This window comes from Phyllostomus discolor, chromosome 5 (genome assembly GCF_004126475.2).
Source record: "Phyllostomus discolor isolate MPI-MPIP mPhyDis1 chromosome 5, mPhyDis1.pri.v3, whole genome shotgun sequence".
Classification (NCBI taxonomy): Eukaryota; Metazoa; Chordata; class Mammalia; order Chiroptera; family Phyllostomidae; genus Phyllostomus; species Phyllostomus discolor.
This window is the reverse complement of record NC_040907.2, coordinates 54,407,765-54,427,855: the sequence shown is the minus strand read 5'-3', so window position 1 is coordinate 54,427,855 and position 20,091 is coordinate 54,407,765. Positions and strand designations below refer to the sequence as shown.

At 35.9% G+C, this 20,091-nt stretch overlaps 1 pseudogene; it reads right to left on the bottom strand.

Annotated features, from left to right (window-relative positions):
* Positions 1-4,234: 4,234 nt before the first annotated feature.
* Positions 4,235-5,413, bottom strand: LOC114498013 (annotated as a pseudogene).
* Between the last annotated feature and the right edge of the window lie 14,678 nt (positions 5,414-20,091).

The window sequence follows — 20,091 nt, the reverse complement described above, 5'->3', positions numbered from 1 at the left end:
GTTTTGCTATTATAGTTTTCCTAATTTTCACCCATTATTCCCACTCTACCCTGTATCCCCTAAACCTCTAGCATTACCCACTTAGTTCATGTCTGTGGGTTGTACATATAAGTTCTTTGAATACTCTATTTTCTATACCACTTTGACCTCTCCCTATTTCATAGTTGCCAATTATGCTTTTTATTCCTTTACACCTTTTCCCTCTTATTCTTCCCCTTCCCTCCCCACTGAAAACCCTTCATGTGATGTCCGTTTCTCTGATTCTGTTCCTGTTCTAGTTGTTTGCTGAGTATTTTTTTATTGTTTTTAATTTTTTAGGTTCATTTGTTGACAGTTGTGAGTTTTTTGCCATTTTACTGTTCATATTTTTTATCTTCTTCAATTTCTTAGATAAGTCCCTTTAACATTTCATTTAATGAGGGCTTGGTGATGAAGAGCTCCTTTACCTTGACCTTATCTGGGAAGCATTTTATCTGCCCTTCCATTCTAAATGATAGCTTTGCTGGATAGAGTAATCTTGGATATAGGCCCTTGCCTTTCATGACTTCAACTACTTCTTCCCAGCCCATTCTTGCCTGCAAGATTTCTTTTGAGAAATCAACTGATAGGCTTAGGAGCATTCCTTTGTAAGTAACTCTCTTCTTTCCTCTTGCTGTTTTTAAGATTCTCTCCTTACCTTTGATCTTGGCTAATGTAATTATGATGTGCCTTGGTGTGTTATTCCTTGGGTCCAACTTCTTTGGGACTCTATGGGTTTCCTGGACTTCTTGGAAAGTCTATTTCCTCCTCCAGATTGGGGAAGTTTTTTGTTCAAATAAGTTTCAATTTCTTACTGTTGTTCTTCTCCTTCTGACACCCCTATAATTCAGATATTAGAATGTTTCAGGTTGCCCCAGAGATTCCTCAGCCTCTCTTAATTTTTCTGAATTCTTGTTTCTTCATTCTGTTTCAGTTGGATGTTTATTTCTTTCTTTTGTTCCAAATTGTTGCTTTGCGTCCTGGTTTCCATCCTGTCACTCTTGGTCCCTTGAATATTTGGCTTGATTTTGCTTTGGATATCCTTCATTTGTTCCTTCGTTTTTTGACTGAGCTCAATCAGTTCTGTGAGCATTTTGACTACCAGGGCTTTGAACATTCCATCAGATAGGTTGGCTATCTCCTTGTCGCTTAGCTCTTTTTCTGGAGTTTAGCTCTGTTCTTTCATTTAGGCCTTATTTCTTTGTCTCGGTGCACTTATTAAGTTGTAAGGGGCAGGGCCTTAGGTATTCACCAGGGCAGGGCAACCCTTCTTGCTACACTGCAGCACTGTCTGTGGGGGAGGCGTCAGGGAGGGAACAGTGCAACTTGCCTGCTCGGCTCTAGCCCACTTTCCAAATAACCCTCGTGTGAGACTGGGAGTTTCTCTCACCCTGGCAACTCCTGCTGTAGCTCTGAGTCTCAGTTTCCTATTAAAACTGCCCATGAGGTCTTCTGCTTCACTGAGGGTTCTCTCTGTCTGTGCATCTTACCCTTCTGGTTGTTCTGGTTCATTGTTTCTTTAATTCTGTGGTTGTCAGAGTTCCATGAGGTTTGATTTTTTGGCACTTCTGGTGTTTATTGATTTTAGATTGGTTATTATCCTCCTTCTGGTTGTTCAAGGAAGCAAAGGGTTTCTACCCATACCTCCATCTTGGACGGAATTCTGCCCCACAGTCTGCCCCACACTTTGCCTTAGGGAAAGGTGGGAAGGGCATATATTTATTGAAATATCCTTGCACTGACTGAGATAAAACTATCCCTTGTAGAATGGAGCCTTGAAATGAAATCAAATTCCATTTCACATGGAGAAAATAGTGTATTTTTCTGCTTCCTCAGTGTATAGTCTAAAAACTGTATTTGCTCCATTTAAATGTTTTTGGGCTATGGCTATAATAAAAGTAGCTACCTTCTATTTAATAAATTACTACCTTTCAGTTTTCATACTAAGCATTCTCAAAGCACTATATTATTTAATGCTCACAACCAGCAGAGCAGTAACTACTTTATAATCATTTATTATTACTATATTTTACTAACAAGTATATTGAAGTTTTGTAATATTATCCTTTACTATGTCAATGTTATACATCCAGTAACTGATGAAGTCAGGATTTCAACATAGGTAAAATTAATATTGAAATTTATATTCTTACTCTCTGTTTTAGATATAATTAGTTTTCAGTAAGGGGATAAGTAGATGTGCAAACAGATAATTTGCTTTAGAGTCCTATGACCATGTCATATGGTGAAAGTGTTCTGCTAGTATAATAGACAAAGATAAATTATTCTACTTTAGTGAGTCATTGTTTTTCCATTTTATATTTATCAACCACAGTTTGAAATAATTGGATCAGATACTATTAAACAAAAGTAATTTGATGCAGTGCCTTTATATTCGATGTGGTAGCTAGTCTGCAAGACTTCCCTACAGTGACCTCAGTCTCTAAGTATTCATGTCTTTGTTTGCTTCCTTCCACTCTATATCAAGTCTGGTCCTCTGTAAGCATAAAACATAGTAGAAATGACACTACTTCACGTCTAGGGCTAGATCATAAAAAGGCCTTGTTGCTTCCTTCTTGGTCTTTTGGAACTCTTGCTTTTGTGAGTCTTCCTCTTGAAAAACAACCACTATGTCATGAAAAGCTCAAGCCATATGAAGAAACAATGTGTAGACATTCTGCTTCACTGCCCCAGCTGAATGGCTGATCAGCAGACAAGATCAGCTCTGCCATATAAGAGAGCCATCTCTAATTTTCCAGCCCAGATGGACCTAGGTGATTGAAGCACTGATACCATGTGAAACAGCTGATGCTAGTCATTACACCAAACTCTGAGGTAACAGAATAGTTGTTCTTTCATGCCATTGAATTTTGGGTGGAGGTAGGGAGGCAAGGTTGTTGTATGGAGATAAACAACAAGAATATTCAAAAAACCTGACTATACTTCTGACTTTCTATGTAGCTTTAGAAATACCACTAAACCTACATAAACTTTATATTTTAAACCTGAAAAGTATATAAAATAATATAGTACTTGAACAGGAGTAGAGTGGAATAGATATTATGTGAATGGATTTTTAAAACTCTATAGCAATCTCTGACTCCTTTTTGTTTTTGATTTTGTTTTTCTGGTAAGGTGCCATATAGAGAAAGATTAAATGGCTTGCCAAAGACCAACAGCTACTATGTAAGTAAACTAGATTAAGTCCAATAGCTTCTATGACCAATCCCCTTTCTACTTCTTTAGGTGTTCAATAATATCATTTATTCATGAATATTTTTTAAAATTTATGATGCCCTTCACATACAATACATTTCTTCATAGAAATGAGAAGTCATTTTCTTTATCAAGAAATGGATAAGTATTTCATTTTAAAATGCATGCTTTTTGGCACATTATGTTGATGGTCATTGCATATAATTTTGTTTAAAACAAAAGTAAAATATCTCTTTGTCAGTGCACAACAGTAATATTGATCACATTATTTTTTAGGTGGACATTTATAACATTTTGCATATTTATATTTTGTTCTCACAGCATAGCTTACATTCTGTATTACCCATTTAGTATATAAGTGGAAGTAAAGATTTATTTTTTAGCTAAGAAATTACATGGCAAATTATTATAGATAACTTTTAGAAATAGTTCATAAATTTAAAAGAGTATTATGTATATTTAAAAACATAAATGAAGCAATTATGTAAAAATAAAATTTTTCACATGACTTAGGGAACTGTTTTCTGTTTCTTCTTTTGGTGAATTCTATTATTTTAAATAGTTTAAGGAGCAGCATGCACATGTATAGCTGGTGAACATCAGGCTAGATGCTTTTTTTAAAAAACTAAAATCAACTGTAGCCATTATGTTGAAATTTCAGAATGTCAAATAGTATTTTTTTATTTTATATTTTTGGTTTTTAATTTAATAGTTATATTTTTATTTTCACAGCTGTAATCTAATGATTACATGATAAAAATAACCCAGAAGAACCAAACTATGTAGCAATAAATGAAAATGTGAAAGAATTTGTGCATTCAACATATCTAGCAGAAAAACTAAAGTTAAAACACAAGGTAGAACAAAATTGTCTTTAAAATATCAATTCCTTCCCTTTACAAAAATTGCTGAGTCTACCAAAATACAAAAATATAAGGCTGTAAGTAAATAATACTAGCATTTAGGCAATTACAGTGCAGGTTATCCTCAAGGCCACATACATCCTGCTTTACTGATGCTTGCACTCTGTTGGGTTTTGATCCTTTGAGTCATGGTCTGGATCATGTCCACCTTCTTCTTCCCCTTCCTCATCTGCTTCTTTACTTTCTTCATCATAATCACCACCATCTTCTTCAATAGCTTCTCCAGTAAAGTACAACACTGATCTTGGGATTATACACTCACATAAGAAGTAATCAGTGTCAAAGTCTGCAGCAAGGATAGCTTCAGCAGCAGCAGCCAGATCACCACTCTCAGGAATTTCAGGAGGGCCAAAAAATTAAAGAAAGAATCGTTAGAAACTGTTTTGGTCACCGTATGAACTGTCCCACATCCCTTGTGTTTCTGCTTCTTTCAAATGGTTTTCAAAGTGACATTCTTCCCTTTTTGCCAATCTATCTGGCGCCTGGTACAACCCATAATTTCTGGTCCATCAAAAGAAAAAGGATCAGGATCAACTGGTCCTGACCTCATCCTATATGTCTTTGTCAACACTTCGTTTGTGAAATATTCATTGGGTTCAAAGTGAAATTCTAAAACAAAGCTCATAGGCCAACCAGCATCTGAGAACTTCACTTCAATATCTTTCAAGTGCCTCACTATAGTCTCATCATGTTCCCAAACTATATCACTGAGCAAGTCAACATTCTCAAAAATACTCAACCAAAACTGAGAGATTCCCTTGGGCTCTTGTTTTCCTTCACCCTTATTCTCATCTTCAATCTTGGCCTTTTCTTTCAGTTCCTCCAAAATTCCATCTTCCTCATCTGGTTTCTGTTCACATTCTTCTTCCATAGGTTCATAAATTGTGTTAATGATCTCAATCACTTATCAAATAAAGACTGGTAGAGAACAGCATACTTTCCTTGAAGATCACAGACTTCCTCATAGAACTTGGTTTCTATCTGTTCACATTTAACTTGAAGGTTTTTGAGAGCATTAGCTCATCTTTAAAAACACCTTAGCTGAGCTTTCAATGCATCCTGTTGGTGTTTCTACCAGACCATCAAGCCTTTCTTGGAGGGCAGCAAGAATCTGAGGGTTTTGCATCATCTGAACAGTCAGCTGATGTGCTTTGGTTTTTGTTTCTTCACCAGTTTCTTCTACTTCTTCAGCATCATTTAAATCTTGATCAAGTTCAGACTGTTCTTTGTTGTCAATGTCTGCCATGTTGTAATAACTCCAAAATCTATGGCTAGCACAGGGAGCCCGGCAATGGAGCTGCACACTCAGTGACTCGGGGTGGCAGCGGGAGGTGCCATGAGCAGATGGTGCTTAAAAAGCAATATTTTTTGTTTTAAATCTAAATCTCAAGACTTATTTTTCTTTGCATCTTAGGTGAAATCTCAGTCTGCTATAATTTCATGATCATTCTCATATATTTAAACTTACTTTGATCATTTTAGCCACATAAACAGTTACTGTTTAGCTGCTATAATATACAATGGAGTTTAATAAGAAAACCCTGAACATCTGTTGAAGTTGTATCTTCTCGCCTCCTCAGTTTGGTGTAGTTTGAGTCTCAGGAGCCTGTAAGGGTGGAAGAAGGGCCTAGTCAACCTCTTTTCATTTTTTATTTTTCTCTATTTGCAGCTGATACCCCTTTTCCATGTACTTCTGTGCCATTCTCTAGCTGTGGTTTTCAACCTGGCTTTATAGCTGTGAGCAGAACAGAAAAGATTATATACAGGACTAAATGGTCTTATTTTACTGTATATTTGCTATGGTATTGGTACCTATTGCAAATAGTGGATTTGAAAGGGGACTTTTTCTCTACTGAATTCTATGTATTTTTCAGAGATTTTTCTCACTGGAAACACCCAACTGAAATTTCTGGGAGAGCTAGATTTTTTCTGGTTTGCCTTTTTCCAGGCCTCAGTTTTTGGCATCCTATAATCTGTTTAACACATTACTTTCTGTTGGAGCCCTGCCATACCTTTAGGTGACTCTCCTGGGCAAAGTTCCTCTGACATGATTCCTGGCTGGCTTTCTAGAAAGTGACCCATGTTAGGTTCGTGGGTCTTACTTTTGTCTGCCATGCATAACTTCTCTCCAGTGCAGCCGCCTTTACTCTTCTGCTACTAGAGGCCATTCTAGCCCCAAGCTGTAATCTTAGTCTTTTAGATGTGGGCTACTTAGCATTAATTTTAGCTTTTGTATCCTGTCACCTTTCTCACTGAAGGACTTCAGCCAATCAATATAAAATTCTTCATGTGGCCTTCTGAAAAGTCCTTTCTCTAGATTTGACGTGAGTGGGAAGACTCCACTCACTATCCTGTAACCCTTCATGTTCTTCATGGCAGCAGGGAGGCTCAGAGGACAAATTTATCTAAGAGAATTATTTAAGCCAAGTCTGCTCCACCTCATAAAGATATAAGAGACACATTTTATGTCTTTAAATACAAAGTTTGTTACTTGTGACAAAATCATTTTCTGTTACATTCTTAGTAGGTCCAGTGACAGTGGTTCAGTACCTTGCTCTAGACTGAGGGAATAGTTGTTGCTGAACTGTTTAATTCTTTAAACAATTAAAGAATTGCTTCAGCTAAAGCAATAGAAAATGTTCACAATGACATCCTATTGCATGATATTTGTACAAACAGAAATAAACAATTTTTCCAATTCTTTTTCAAAAATACCCTCTGAAAAAATAAGGCACATAAAAAGTAAAGATCCTTCAGCCTAAAATACATATCAAAATCAACACTGAAAAATATGCAGAGATGTTAATGAATATTTATAAGAAAGATTCTTCATTACAGTGTTAAGTTTAAAAAGGTGAGAACCAACTAAATATATGACAATATGGGGATAGTTTAACATCTTGTGGTACATCCATGAATTAAATACTGTGCTGCCTCTCTAAGAGCTCAGGGGATAAAAACAGATCCATCATACATTTTATGGAAATAATGGATTTCTTACAGGAATTACACATAACAAATATGGGAAAACCTGAGCAGCAGAGATCTGAAAATTGGGAGACAGAAAATCAGAGAAAGAGGCGATATCCAGAGTGTCTAAGGCAAGTTGAAACTTGCAGGGAAATCAAAAAAGCCAAGTACATTTGGACACCAGAGAGGTACTGAGAAGAGGGGCCTCCCTCAAAAGTCTATTGAAATCCCCACCTCTGGGGAAGCTGTTCCTTGTGTGTAGTCAGCACTGCAGCAGGATTACAGCCAAGCCCTTAACAGAGGCCTTGAGTCCTCTGTCTGTTAGCCTGGCAGGCAGTCAAGAAGATAAGCAGAATATGAGACAGGAGAGGGTAAGGAAGAGCTGGGCATCCCTTTCTGTCACTGTGGCTGCTTGTGACAGCCTTTGAGAGTGATGGTTTCACTTCTGCCGAATAGCATGCACTTTCCTCCTTTGGCTAACTCGGACCCAGAAGTATCCAGGCAATATGATTAGGGAACAATGTTCAGTTTCAGCCAACTTGACATAACATGATACTGTACAATCTTTTTAAACAAACCTGTCATCACACTCAACAATTTAAAAAGAAATTATGACTACTAATCAGTTCAAATTATCTACTATTCATTGACTACCTTTAATGTGCCATACACTGTGCCTCCATTATGGATGTATATGCAAACCTGGACCTTACCTACAGGACATGTAATCTAATAGAGGAGGAATGCAATTAAGATGAAATTTCTATGGGAAAAGGAAGGCAATGGAGGAAATGTTAGGAAATATCAAAGTGCATATAAATTACATTTAATTCAGATGTGTGATTCAGAGAACACTTCCTAGATGCAGTGATTTTTAAAGTTGGATTGGGGGAATTCAGAGAGTTTATCAGAAGCATTGGTGATAGTGTATATTGGGGACTATTGCAGGGGTAAGGTGTGGACTACATGACATAGAGTGTTTCACAAACAAAAATTTCAACAATTCCTATAGCAGATGCTATAATGTTCTACTTTTCACATCCATGATTTTCTTCCTGAAGGCATTCTGGCTGCAAGAGCATATTTATCCTACGAAAGTATTGTGACCTCTGTAGGCCCTAGGCTAATTGGTGTTCATGGGCCCATTTCTCCATGAAAGAATACTAAACATTATATTTTATGACCATGTCAGTATAAAAACAAGAATAATCCATATTGTATTATATTAAATTTTTATTATTTCTTTAAAAGAAGTTAAAACTTATTTTGGAAGCCTCTAAAAGCATCATGGCCTGAAGACTCTGCTTAGTATATAAGTCAGCCCTGGTTTGACACACTATCAGGACAAGCCGGAGTTGCCAGGGAGCCCTGTGAGCAGCTCACAAAGATGAAGACAAGGTGCAGTGAGTAAAATCTGCAGCCCTTCTCCACTCAGGTGAGAATACTCAGAGTTCCTACAACACAGTTGCCCAGGACACAGAGCCCTGGTCAGGCAGGTGCTCCTGACAGTAAGTGGCTCATTACTGTTTTGGTTTTCTGGAATTGCCTCACAAATAAACCGTTCGTGTTCAAATTATTCTCTTAAAGTTCTTTTATTTAATTTTTTAATTATGGAAAAAACAAGATAAGAAAAATAATGGCATATTTGAGAAAATGAAAGATGCCCTGTGTGCTTGGGATGTGAAGTCCAGAAAAGAATATAGGGCAAAATTATGCTGGAGAAAATAGGGCAAGTTTCTGAAGTTCTTATAATCACTTTGAAATGTTTAGATTCTATCCTAAGGTCATGAGAGAACCACACAGGCTTTTTATATAAAAGATCACCAGCCTGATCAGAATTATTTGAAGAAGATAGGTCTTATTATCAAAGCAGAAGGAGGGAATGGAATTTGGAAGTTGTGGAAGTAACCAGGCAGCACAAGTGACCTGGACTACTCAGGTTCTGACAAGAAGCTGTGAGGAATGTTTAAAGTGATAGAGAAGACAGGGCTTGATCACTGGGAGGGAGAATAAAGCAAAACAGACTTATAAGGCTGACACTGAAGTCTCTAAACAATTTGTCAGAAAGTAGAGGTGTAGCAAAGAATAAGATGTTGGAAAAGTATAACTCTAAGCTTATATATGAAATTACATATTAACATATGTATGTTATATATTGTAAACATAATTTATTTACATTTTTATTTCTTTATTTTATATAGGTCTATACATATATAATTTTTTCATACTCATTAAATATTTTAATATTATTATAATTTTTGTAAAACCTTCCAGAAGAATTAGGGTGTCAATTTTGTTAGGCTCTAAATTAAATTACTGAAAGTAATACATGAAATTAGTACATAAAATTTCCTTTTGCTCCTGTTAGAATTCATATAAATAACTAGTTTTAGTTTTCCCTGTAGCTAAACAGCACCTTTATTTTTCAAACAAAAAAGAAAGTATTGAAAAGGCAACTCAATTGTGATTTCTTCTGAGAAATTTACCCCCAAACCCCTACTCCTTCCCTTATGCAGTTTGCTGAGATAGCATTGATCTTTTTTTAAAAAAAGAAAAGATTTTATTTATTTTAGGCAGAGAGGAAGGGAGGAAGAGAGGGAAAGAAACATCAGGGAGTGGTTGCCTCTCACACGCCCCCTACTGGGGACCTGACCTGGCTGGCAAACCAGGCAAGTGCCCTGACTGGGAATCCAACCAGCAACCCTTTGGTTTTCAGTCCACTGAGCCACACCAGCCAGGTCCAGACATCATTGGTCTTAAGAGAGGAATGAAATCCAAAGGTGTAAAGAGTCACCATCTGGGTGTAACAGGACCAGACTGACTTTGGTAAAAATTCTGAAAAAGAGGTTGAAATCAGCCTGATTCAGAAGCTTCAGAAATGCAAGTCAAAGGAGAAAAACAAAACAAAAAAATAAGCTAAAATTAATTTTTTGTAACAAATCAATCAGATAATTAATATCCTTAATAGATGAGACCTTATAAATCAATTACACACACACACACAAAGCAATGACAAATGATTTGATTAAAAAATGGGCAAGGTGAAGTCATTTGTAAAAGATTAAATACTAATTGCCAATAAACATGGCAGAATATAAATTTCAGCAGTTAAAATATACTGTAGATTAAAATATAAATAAAAACCTGTTTCTTTAATCAGGCAAAAACCGTGTTTTTAGAAAGGTAGTGACAGACGAAGGTAATCATGTGGTTTAGAGGACACCAGTCCATCCTGCAGTCTCAGCGTGTGTTCTCTGAAAGCTGTTTGGCAATGCATGGCAGAACACGCACATGTGCAGTGAGGATTCTACTGCAATGTTGTGACCAAATATCTGTATGCTTCTGTGGTTTGGACTCTGAACCCACTCTAGTCACTAGGCCACAATGGAATTTAAAGTCTGACTCTGCCTGCCTGATGAACTGCATTGCTTGCATTGTCCAGTTCACCACAAAACTTGTTTTACTAGTGTGTCTTTCAAACTCCAAGGGAAATGGAGACAATGGCCAATGTCTTATGACCCACCCTTTCCTGTTTGCCATGTCTTATAACTCCACCTCATTTACCCAAAGTAACTAGAACATTTCTACTCATGAATTTTGAAGTTAATGGACATGATCACTGAGTAATTTAGAGCATCCCATCTTTTACAGATGCTTGATATTCTAGACAAATTACCTGAGTCATGAGATACAGCCAACATTTGGGGTGAACTGAATGTTGACGAAGGTTGAGGAATAGGGATTTATAATGGTTGGACAGGCAGACAATCATAAATAAGAAGTTCAACAAATACCAACCACACTGTTGACAAATGGACATTTTCTGGTCAGAGACAAGTAGGTGCTAAAACAGTACAGTGGATAAAGGGTTGGGGAAGGTAAAGTGGAATTTGTACTTCTTTAGAAGTGAAAATCAAGAACGTTTAGGTTTTATTTGGCTATAGAGAGTAAGGCAGAGAAATCGAAAGCACCTCTCTTGTTTTGGCTTTAGTTTTGGATAAGTAGTTGGACCAAATAGATGTTGAAATCTTAAGAAAATAATGGACCTGGTTTTGGATCCTGGCCTCATTGCCTGTTAACATTCACTAAAATGTATATATTACTTAAGCCTATTTGAAACTTAATTTTCTTGATTGCAGAATGAAAATAATATTTCCAGTGTAATATGGTTGTGTATTAAATAACAGGGTAGCACAAATCCTAGTAGACAGTATCTGACACTATAACATCCATTTTAATCCATTTTCTACTCTTACTGATAGAGACAGTGTAGCTTAGTGAATTAGAGCTTGGGCTTATATTTAGAGAAAATGAATTCAAATCCTGGCTCTAACAAGCACTCTTTGATAATAGTGAGTTACTTAAACTTTCTAAACTTTGTTATCCTAATCTGTAACTGGGTATAGAAATATCAACAGTTCAATGTAGTCGTGAGGATTAAATGGGATACTATATTTCAATTGCTTTGCCAAGTGCAGTGCATATTGCTCTTATACTCAGTAAAGATAATTGATTTTTTAGTGCTCTGAGAAAACAGTTTAAGAAGTTCCTGCAAGTCTTTCTTTGACACCTGCATCATGTGTTATGCCTACCTACTGACTAGATATATTTAGTGACCAAGAACATTAAATTTTGAGTATCGATCAGTAGGGCCATGTAAAACCCCACTCATAATGCATAATGCAGTGGAAATGTTATTTGACTGAAATTATTATTGTTATTGTTAAAACAACAGAGCTTAGAGCTATCAATACTGAACCATGCACTTGCCTGTGTTTGAAGTGTGTTGTGCCAATAGGGAGTATATACATGGTACATGTGACCACTGTCTTACATACCATTTGTGCTATAAAAATATTCTGTTTACTTCAGGTTCTGAGTAACACTTTTAGGTTTTTGGAAAGCTTGATTAGCTAAAACAAGTCTGGCTGAAGTGGAATATGGCAGGGTTGCACAATTTCTGTCAGGATATGTTTTTTAAAGACTGTGGGAAAAAAAACTGCCAAATCTGGTCCATCTGTTCACATATGAGTTCTTCAGTATTAATAGTCTGGGCTTTTGGGAGATTTATTTTATTTATCTGTATGGCTAGTGAATCAGGTAACAACAATAATCTTTTATCACGGCAGTGCTACTATTTAAAATGAACTCCATTTGTTTTCAGAATATGATATACCTAATATTGGTACCCTGGCAAGTAAATAGTATCCTAATGTTACCACTCAGAGTGAAGGAAGCAAATCAATAAAAGAAATTCAGAAATAGTTTGTGTGAGAACTGACTGGATCAGTAAACCTGTCTGACCACCTCAGTCCTGGTGTCTTCTCTCCAGGATCGGATCTATGTAGACTGGTTGAATGTTACTGAAAGTTACATGGTGGGAAGAGTGAGGCCACAGGGAGCAGATAGTCATGGGTTTTAATCATATTTCATATTTTAATTTGTATGATATGGATAAAATATTTAATTCTTTTAAACATTATTTTATTTATTTATTTTTATAGAGGAAGGGAGGGAGAAAGAAAGGGAGAGAAACAGTGATGTGGGAAACATCAATAGGTTGCCTCTCACATATCCCCAACTGGGGTCCTGGTCTGCAACCCAGGCATGTGCCTTGACCAGGAATCAAACTGGCAACCGTTTGGCTTGTGGAACGGTACTCAACCCACTGAGCCACACTGATCAGGGTAAAATATTTAAATCTTTTATGTAAAAACTATCGTACTACAAAAGGCTATGGAACATATACATATGCTATGCCTGACACACAGGATATACTCAATTTATATTTGTTGAATTGTCACATAAAATAATATATACTAAATATGCCATGACAGCACAATATTCAGATATGAAATCAACATATATGAATGTAGATTCTCTCCCTCTTCTTAGGTAGAAAGTGATAGGAAATTGATAGACAGATATGTAGATAAATGGGGGAGAGACCAAAAAAACCAATCCTTCTTTCAACAAAGTTTCTCCGCCAGTCACTGTCATTAAAATTTTTTATCAGTACAAATTGTTTCTTTTGAGTTTTGAAATAATTTGGCAATTGTATATGCTTCAAGGGAACAATACTAGCATTTATTGGATACCTACTTGAGTGACATATACTGAATTGGGCCTTACCTGAGTTTTTTCAACTTAAATTAAAAAACTTTCATATGAGTTAGTTATTAATACACTACCATACAGATTTAAAAAAAATTCTGAGAGTAAAATTGCTATCTTACCCAGGGTGAAACAAACATGCCATTAATATTTGGAAAACCTACAGTAGAAATTAAAACTGACTCTAAATCTATGTGTGCTTTCTTATTCTATCTCGCTGTCCCATAATGAAAGCAAAAACATTTTGAAATGGTGGGCTTTCATTTATTGTCAATGGACATTTTGGTAGCATTAACTCAGAAGAGAAGATAAAAATAAAAGACTTCTAGAAGAATGGATTGTGAAAAGAGAAGAAAATACGTTGCGTGAACACTTCATAGATTTTTCTTGGAGCTAAATATTGGGTTGGCCAAAAAGTTCATTTAGTTTTTTCTGTAAGATAGCTCTAGTAGCACTTAATTGTATTTAACTTCATTTAAAACAATTTTGTTAAATTGTATTGTGACAGCTCTCAAATCAACATGCATTTAAAGAAAAGTATTAACATTGGTGAATTTTGTGTAGTCATTTTAATATTAAAGATGGAAGAAAATACACAACATGTTTGGAATGTTATGCTTCATTATATCAAGAAAGATAAAAATTCAACTGAAATGCAAAAAAAGGAAAGGTTTGTGCAGTGTATAGAGAAGGTGCTATGACTGATCAACTGAGTCAAAAGTGGTTTGCAGAACCATGTAGATTTGGGGGCGGAAAGGGGGCTCCCTTGACCACACAGTTTAGGAAGCAGCAAAGCAAGATGCAGCAGCCATGCAGAGCTCTCTCTTAACAGTTTGGAATAATAAGGGAGAGACCATGTAGGAAGGAAAGGGGTAAAAATACTTTTGCTGGTGCGCCAAAAGAAGATGCCACATGGTTTTGAATTAAGAACTGGAGATCATGGCAGAGACACAGCTGATGGTGCTGTCAGCTGAGCACAGATTGCTGGGAGGAACTAGAAGCCAAGCTGAGCTATGGACTTCTCCCCCCCCCAACGAGAAATAGTACCCCTATCTGGCCTGGTTGGACAAAAGGGAGGAGGAAGGACTTTGTGTGTCTGTGGGTGTTTTAAGGGACTCTGAGATTTTACAGTGACATTTGGCCATGACTCCAAACTTGTATAACTTTTGAATAAATAGTTTCTTTCTTTTTTACCAAAAAAAAAAAAAAGAAAAAGAAAAAGTGGTTTGCAAAGTTTCATGATGGAGATTTCTTGCTGAATGATTCTCTGTGGTCAGGTAAACAAGTTGAAGTTGATAGCGATCAAAGAAAAACATTAAATGAAAATAATCAATGCTATACTATGCAGGAAATAGCCAACATAGTCAAAATATCCATCAATAAAGTTATTGGTAAAAGTGAAAAAATATGTTTTTTATTTTATGGGAAAAAACTAAATAAACTTTTTGCCCAAGTCAATGTTTTTTTCTTGCCACCATTTCTTCACTAGTCTTTTCAACTGGAGCTTTTTAAAGTTATAATGAGCACTGTTTGGGTTTATATCCTGACTATGTGTCAATTTGGCTAAGCCACAGTACCTTGATGTTGTTGAAAAGGTAGATAGATTAACTCAATGGAGGCAAGATGAAACCCACGCAAAGCACCCTCCATAATGTCTGGAGGCTTCAATCTGTCAGCTGGAGGCCATGAGGGAAAGAGACTGAGGTCCCGCAAGGAAGAGTGAATTCTGCCTCCATACTGCATTTGGACACACACTGCAACATCAGCTTTTCCCTAGTCTGGAGTCTCTCATCCTGCCTTACAGGTTTTGGACTTGCCAGTTCCCACAATTGTGTGAACCAATTCCTTAAAATAAATCTATCCCTCTCTCACACACCTTTAGCAAGGTATTAAAGTATTAATAGCCTCAATTTGTTCATCTACCTAATGGGGTAAGCATATGGATATCATTGGTATGGGGGGAAGGGAGGGTGGGTGGGTGGATGTAGAAGAGGGTATGGGGGGATAAATGACTATGAAAAACAATCAAATAAATTAATTAATTAAAAGGAAGAAAAATAAGTTTGTATATCTTTAACACATGTAGAACACAGCAAGGCACATAGTTAAGTACAATATATACGTGTTTGCTATTATTTCAAAGCTCTCTGCGTCATATTTCCTGTTCCAAACTGCATACTCAGTAATTTCTTCCAGAAAAATTTTACCAGAGTGGAACAAGAGTCTTTTTATCCCCTTAGGATATGGGTCTTAAAATCACAGATTCTTGATGCTAAATAAGGACACATATATTGCATTCCTTTTTTTCAAATATTTTATTTATTTGTTTTTAGAGAAAGAGGAAGGAAAAAGAGATGGAGAGAATTATCAATGTGGGAAACATCCACCAGTTGCCTCTTGAATGCACCCCAATAGGAGATGGAACCTGCAATCGAGGCATGTGTCCTGACCTGGAATCAAACCAGCGATCTTACGCTTTGCTGAAGGATGTGCAACCAACTAAACCACACAGTTCTGGGTTGCATTCATTTATACATTTATATACCTCGATCTTCTTAAGCATTATCTTATTTATTCCTCTGCTTGAGATCTTCTAACGTAAAATTATAGATTATCAACTCCAACAGGCTACCAAATTCTTTAAAACCTGTAAGTATTTTTTGTGTGTTTGTTCATTTGTTTAATTTTCCTTAGCTGTGTACAGGACTCTTAGGGAAATCACCATATTAAAATTAGAAGCACACACTAGTTTTATTTTTAGATAAAAATGTGTGATACATTTTAAACCACTTGGAAGTGACTAATGGTTTACTAGAACCTTTAGTGAAGAGTCTATGTTCCCTGAGTTTGTTTTCTAATGAACATATGATTAATTTTCTAAGTTTTTCCTTGAGTTAGTTCTCTAACTAATATTGTCAAAGTCTATTTGGAATCAAGAAGTGAAAAAGTTTGGGTTGTATGTTTCCCCCAGTGGGTTATACTTTCTACTTCAACAAAATGGAAAAAATTGATTTTTATCATGTTTAACAGTTCTTTATTACTATCTTTCAAATCATCCATCTCTCAGTATGATTCTTTGCCTGATGTCTTGTTGAATCTTGCTTCAGGAAACTTGGATATAAGTTAAAAACAATTTTAGGCCGTACTTCCACTTAAAATGACACCAAAGTTATGCAGGCACTATTTTTATCCTTTAATTTTTTTAAAGATTATATTAATTTATTTTTAGACAGAGGGGAAGGGAGGAAGGAAGAGAGGGAGAGAAACATCAGTGTGTGGTTGCCTCTTGAGCATCCCCCACTGGGGACCTGGCCCACAACCCAGGCATGTTCCCTGACTGGGAATTGAACCAGCGACTTTTGGTTCACAGGCCAGTGCTCAATCCACTGAGTTATACCAGCCAAGGCACTATTTTTAAAAATATATACATCTAGGCTTTTAAATATTTATTGTTTAATAAAAATTATATTTTAGATATATAACATGATGGTTTGATATACATACAAATAGTAAAATAATTACTAAAGTTAACCTTATTAACCTATCATCTGCATACATAATTCCCATTATTTTGTAATGAGACCACCTGAAATCTACTGTTGCAGAATATTTTCAGCATTCAATACATTATTAACATAGCCATCCTATGGTATATAAGATGTCTAGACTTATTCTTCCTAAATAACTGCAACTTTGTTTTCATTGACTAACATCTCCCCACTTCCCATATCTTTCTACTCATGGATAACCACCATGTATACTCTGTTTTCATGAGTTCACATTTTTCGGTTTTCACATATCAGTGCAAGCATGCTGTATTCGTCTTTGTGTACTATCTTATTTCACTTAGCATAGTATTTTCCAGGTTCATCTATGTTCTTGCAAATGACGGTATTCCCTTATATTTAAAGTTTATAAAATCTCATTGTATATATATTTATCATACCTTCTTCTTTCATTCTTCCATTGATGGATACTTGGTTGTTGGCTAAATGAGAATGATGCTGCAATAAATATGGAAGTGCACATTTATTTTCAAGATTTTTAAAAATTTCCTTTACTATATAACCGTAAGTGGAAATGCTGGATCATATGGTAGTTCTATTTTTAATTTATTGAGGAATGTCCTACTCTTTTTCTTAGTATATGTACCAATTTACATTCCTACCAACAGTACATAAGAGATCATTCTTCTTTCAACATCCTCACCACCCTTGTGATCATTTGTCTTTTGGATAATAGTCATTCTAAAAGGTGTAAGATAATATTTCTTTTTGTTTTTATTTGTATTTCCCTGATAATTAGTCATGTTGAGCATCTTTTTAGATAGCCATTTCCATTTGTAAGTCTTCTTTTGAAAAATGTCTTTTCAGGTGCTTTGTTCATTTTATAATTTGATTATTTTCTTGCTGTTGAGAGTTTTTTATATTTCTTATATAATTTGGAAATTAACACTCTGTCTGACATATGATTTGCAAATATATTATCCCCTTCTGTAAGTTGTCATTTTACTTTGTTGATTATTTCCTTGCCGTGTAGAAGCTTTGTAGTTTATATAGCCTCCCTTGTCTATTTTTGTTTTGTTGCCTTTGGGGTTTTTTTTTGTGTCATGTCTATTCAAGCATTGCCAGAACCAACATTATAGAATTCACGCTATATTTTTAACTAGTAGTTTTATAGTTTCAGGTCTTACATGTAAGTCTTTAATCCATTTTGAGTTGGTTTTTGTGTATGGAGCGAGATACAGGTCCAGTTTCATTTTTTGCATGTGTATAACCATTTTTCTCAACATTTATTGAAGTGACTGTCATTTTCCCACCGGGTGTTTTTAGCAACCTTGGAGGAGATCAATTGACCATAAATATGTGGGTTAACTCTGGATTCTCTCTTTTACTTCACTGGCCCATATGTCTGTTTTTATGTCAATAGCATGATGTTTTGATTACTATACCTTTGTAGTTTATTTTGAAATCAGGTATTGTGATGCCTCCAGCTTTGTACTTTTTAAAAAAGATTTTATTTATTATTATTTATTTTTTAGAGATGGAAGGGAGGGAGAAAGAGAGAGAGAGAGAAACATCAATGTGCGGTTGCTAGGGCCGTGACCTGCAACTGAGGCATGTGTCCTGACTGGGAATCGAACCTGCGACACTTTGGTTCCACAGCCCGCGCTCAATCCACTGAGCTACACCAGCCAGGAGCTTTGTATTTTTGATCAAGGTTATTTTAGTTATTTGGGGTCTTTTGTGGCTCCATAGAAATTTTAGAAGAGTCTTTTTATTTTTAATTTCTATAAAAAATGCGAATTTTAAATTATATTTATTATAGTGACATCTGTTGATAAGACTATATAGGTTTCAAATGTATGTTTCTATGATATGTGATCTGTATATACTATTACAAACAGTAAACAAATACAGTAAATTTGCAGGACACAAAATCAATGCACAAAAATCCATTGTATTCCTATGTACCAACAATGAAACTTCAGAAAAAGAAATGGATAAACAAATTTCTTTTGCAATTGCAGCCAAAACAATAAAATATCTAAAAAAAAAAAAAAAGCTAACAAAGGATGTGAAGGACCTATATACTGAAAACTACAAAGCATTATTAAAAGATATTGAAAAGTCATAGTTTGGATAGAGATTGCATTGTATCTGTAGATGTCTTTGGATAGCATAGGCATTTTAACAATATTAATTTTGGGGATTAATTTTTGGGAAACATGGGATACTTTTCCATTTATTTCTGTCTTCTTCAATTTCTTTCATCAAAGTCTTACAGTTTTCAATGTAAAGGTATTTTACCTATTTGGTTAAATGTATTTATTGGTATTTTATTCTTACCATAGGCATTAATCACTTCTCTCTTAGAACTATTTTGCTGCATTCCATTTCCATTTTTATTTGTCTCACGATATTTTTTCCTTTTCCTTTTGATTTTTTTTGGCACACCAGTTGCTCAAAACTATGATGTTTAATCTTCACATATTTATGAATTTCTAATTTTCCCTTGATTATTGACATAGTTTTGTACCACTGTGGTTGGAAAAGGTTTTGTTTAGTTGATTAGCTGTGTTCTCATAGCTCATTAGCCTCTTTAAGATGATTTTAGTTTTAATTTTTGTCAGGTAGGTCAAAGATCTCAATTTCTGTAGGGTTGTTTTTTGGTGCTTTATTCTATTCCTTTTGTAGTGCCATGTGTTCATAATCTTTTGTAATTCTGTTGCTGTGCATTGGTGTCTGCACATTTGAAGTAGTGGGCACCTCTTTTAAGTCTTCATTGACTGCCTTTGGCAGGAAAAGTCCTTCACCAGTAAGCCTGACAAAAGATTCTGAGAGAGCCATCTGGTTGGGTCTGTGGGCAGGATGATCCAGAATGTCAGCAGATAGGCGGGCCTGGTGCATGGGTCAATGGCAGTGGACCTGGAGCCTGGATCCACTGGGGAAGATATGATGCTTGGGTTAAAAAAATAGAGTTGTAACTTGCATCCACAATGGCAGGCCTGAGATATGAATCTGGATGGTTAGGCCTTGATGCTGGATCTATGGGTACCAGCCTAGCACCAGCAACCCCTGGGGTAGACACTGTGACTGGGTCTGAATGATCAGGTCTGGAGACTCTGTCCACAGAGACTAATCTTTTGCTGAAGAAAGTATTGATCCTGAGTGCATGGGGGCTGGCATGGTATGGAGGTGGTCCTGATGCCTTTGACCGTGGAGATGAGCTAGATCCTATGTCCATGGGTAGAAGCCTGGTGCTTGGATTCACTGAAGTGAGCTTGGAATTGGGGATCACAGTAAAATCTGATACTTACTTCATTCTCCTTCTTTCACAAGGTGTCTGT